The sequence below is a fragment of the Rhipicephalus microplus genome, chromosome 5 (genome assembly GCF_043290135.1).
Source record: "Rhipicephalus microplus isolate Deutch F79 chromosome 5, USDA_Rmic, whole genome shotgun sequence".
Taxonomy (NCBI): Eukaryota; Metazoa; Arthropoda; class Arachnida; order Ixodida; family Ixodidae; genus Rhipicephalus; species Rhipicephalus microplus.
The window spans coordinates 204,762,109-204,766,220 of NC_134704.1; positions in this window are offsets into that span (position 1 = coordinate 204,762,109).

Below are 4,112 nucleotides of genomic sequence, written 5' to 3' on the forward strand. Positions count from 1 at the left end.
TACGCGTTCGATGCTCTAACCACTGAGCTATTACAGCGGCACTCCCCCCATCCACTTTTTTTGGGTTTATCTGTGAATTTAGAAGTAGGAGCGACAGTCAGCGCCATCTATAAGCCAAACAACGAGTGTGAAAACACTCTTATGCGCATGTTTGGCGTCACGTAGCACGTGAACTTATTATGAGCGGGCAGCTGATTAATTGTCCCTCTTATACAACCTAAACACACCAAGTCTGCCTGTACGAGACCCTCGTTCAATGAAATAAGGGAAAGAAGTGTATACCTAAGGGCTCGTTTTTCCGTGTTTTTAACACAATAATAATGAGATATAACAGACAGTAATGCCAAGGAATGTACAGGGGAAGTTATTAACATTAATGGAATGTAAATAAGAAGAAAGAAAAGTGGATGAAAAAATTACCAATTGTAAGCAGGAATCGAACCTACGACCTTCGAATTACGCGTTCGATGCTCTAACCACTAAGCTATTACAGCGGCACTCCCCCCATCCACTTTTTTTGGGTTTATCTGTGAATTTAGAAGTAGGAGCGACAGTCAGCGCCATCTATAGGCCAAACAACGAGTGTGAAAACACTCTTATGCGCATGTTTGGCGTCACGTAGCACGTGAACTTATTATGAGCGGGCAGCTGATTAATTGTCCCTCTTATACAACCTAAACACACCAAGTCTGCCAGTACGAGACCCTCGTTCAATGAAATAAGGGAAAGAAGTGTATACCTAAGGGCTCGTTTTTCCGTGTTTTTAACACAATAATAATGAGATATAACAGACAGTAATGCCAAGGAATGTACAGGGGAAGTTATTAACATTAATGGAATGTAAATAAGAAGAAAGAAAAGTGGATGAAAAAATTACCAACTGTAAGCAGGAATCGAACCTACGACCTTCGAATTACGCGTTCGATGCTCTAACCACTGAGCTATTACAGCGGCACTCCCCCCATCCACTTTTTTTTGGGTTTATCTGTGAATTTAGAAGTAGGAGCGACAGTCAGCGCCATCTATAAGCCAAACAACGAGTGTGAAAACACTCTTATGCGCATGTTTGGCGTCACGTAGCACGTGAACTTATTATGAGCGGGCAGCTGATTAATTGTCCCTCTTATACAACCTAAACACACCAAGTCTGCCAGTACGAGACCCTCGTTCAATGAAATAAGGGAAAGAAGTGTATACCTAACGGCTCGTTTTTCCGTGTTTTTAACACAATAATAATGAGATATAACAGACAGTAATGCCAAGGAATGTACAGGGGAAGTTATTAACATTAATGGAATGTAAATAAGAAGAAAGAAAAGTGGATGAAAAAATTACCAACTGTAAGCAGGAATCGAACCTACGACCTTCGAATTACGCGTTCGATGCTCTAACCACTGAGCTATTACAGCGGCACTCCCCCCATCCACTTTTTTTGGGTTTATATGTGAATTTAGAAGTAGGAGCGACAGTCAGCGCCATCTATAAGCCAAACAACGAGTGTGAAAACACTCTTATGCGCATGTTTGGCGTCACGTAGCACGTGAACTTATTATGAGCGGGCAGCTGATTAATTGTCCCTCTTATACAACCTAAACACACCAAGTCTGCCAGTACGAGACCCTCGTTCAATGAAATAAGGGAAAGAAGTGTATACCTAAGGGCTCGTTTTTCCGTGTTTTTAACACAATAATAATGAGATATAACAGACAGTAATGCCAAGGAATGTACAGGGGAAGTTATTAACATTAATGGAATGTAAATAAGAAGAAAGAAAAGTGGATGAAAAAATTACCAACTGTAAGCAGGAATCGAACCTACGACCTTCGAATTACGCGTTCGATGCTCTAACCACTGAGCTATTACAGCGGCACTCCCCCCATCCACTTTTTTTTGGGTTTATCTGTGAATTTAGAAGTAGGAGCGACAGTCAGCGCCATCTATAAGCCAAACAACGAGTGTGAAAACACTCTTATGCGCATGTTTGGCGTCACGTAGCACGTGAACTTATTATGAGCGGGCAGCTGATTAATTGTCCCTCTTATACAACCTAAACACACCAAGTCTGCCAGTACGAGACCCTCGTTCAATGAAATAAGGGAAAGAAGTGTATACCTAAGGGCTCGTTTTTCCGTGTTTTTAACACAATAATAATGAGATATAACAGACAGTAATGCCAAGGAATGTACAGGGGAAGTTATTAACATTAATGGAATGTAAATAAGAAGAAAGAAAAGTGGATGAAAAAATTACCAACTGTAAGCAGGAATCGAACCTACGACCTTCGAATTACGCGTTCGATGCTCTAACCACTGAGCTATTACAGCGGCACTCCCCCCATGCACTTTTTTTTGGGTTTATCTGTGAATTTAGAAGTAGGAGCGACAGTCAGCGCCATCTATAAGCCAAACAACGAGTGTGAAAACACTCTTATGCGCATGTTTGGCGTCACGTAGCACGTGAACTTATTATGAGCGGGCAGCTGATTAATTGTCCCTCTTATACAACCTAAACACACCAAGTCTGCCAGTACGAGACCCTCGTTCAATGAAATAAGGGAAAGAAGTGTATACCTAAGGGCTCGTTTTTCCGTGTTTTTAACACAATAATAATGAGATATAACAGACAGTAATGCCAAGGAATGTACAGGGGAAGTTATTAACATTAATGGAATGTAAATAAGAAGAAAGAAAAGTGGATGAAAAAATTACCAACTGTAAGCAGGAATCGAACCTACGACCTTCGAATTACGCGTTCGATGCTCTAACCACTGAGCTATTACAGCGGCACTCCCCCCATCCACTTTTTTTTGGGTTTATCTGTGAATTTAGAAGTAGGAGCGACAGTCAGCGCCATCTATAAGCCAAACAACGAGTGTGAAAACACTCTTATGCGCATGTTTGGCGTCACGTAGCACGTGAACTTATTATGAGCGGGCAGCTGATTAATTGTCCCTCTTATACAACCTAAACACACCAAGTCTGCCAGTACGAGACCCTCGTTCAATGAAATAAGGGAAAGAAGTGTATACCTAAGGGCTCGTTTTTCCGTGTTTTTAACACAATAATAATGAGATATAACAGACAGTAATGCCAAGGAATGTACAGGGGAAGTTATTAACATTAATGGAATGTAAATAAGAAGAAAGAAAAGTGGATGAAAAAATTACCAACTGTAAGCAGGAATCGAACCTACGACCTTCGAATTACGCGTTCGATGCTCTAACCACTGAGCTATTACAGCGGCACTCCCCCCATCCACTTTTTTTTGGGTTTATCTGTGAATTTAGAAGTAGGAGCGACAGTCAGCGCCATCTATAAGCCAAACAACGAGTGTGAAAACACTCTTATGTGCATGTTTGGCGTCACGTAGCACGTGAACTTATTATGAGCGGGCAGCTGATTAATTGTCCCTCTTATACAACCTAAACACACCAAGTCTGCCAGTACGAGACCCTCGTTCAATGAAATAAGGGAAAGAAGTGTATACCTAAGGGCTCGTTTTTCCGTGTTTTTAACACAATAATAATGAGATATAACAGACAGTAATGCCAAGGAATGTACAGGGGAAGTTATTAACATTAATGGAATGTAAATAAGAAGAAAGAAAAGTGGATGAAAAAATTACCAACTGTAAGCAGGAATCGAACCTACGACCTTCGAATTACGCGTTCGATGCTCTAACCACTGAGCTATTACAGCGGCACTCCCCCCATCCACTTTTTTTTGGGTTTATCTGTGAATTTAGAAGTAGGAGCGACAGTCAGCGCCATCTATAAGCCAAACAACGAGTGTGAAAACACTCTTATGCGCATGTTTGGCGTCACGTAGCACGTGAACTTATTATGAGCGGGCAGCTGATTAATTGTCCCTCTTATACAACCTAAACACACCAAGTCTGCCAGTACGAGACCCTCGTTCAATGAAATAAGGGAAAGAAGTGTATACCTAAGGGCTCGTTTTTCCGTGTTTTTAACACAATAATAATGAGATATAACAGACAGTAATGCAAAGGAATGTACAGGGGAAGTTATTAACATTAATGGAATGTAAATAAGAAGAAAGAAAAGTGGATGAAAAAATTACCAACTGTAAGCAGGAATCGAACCTACGACC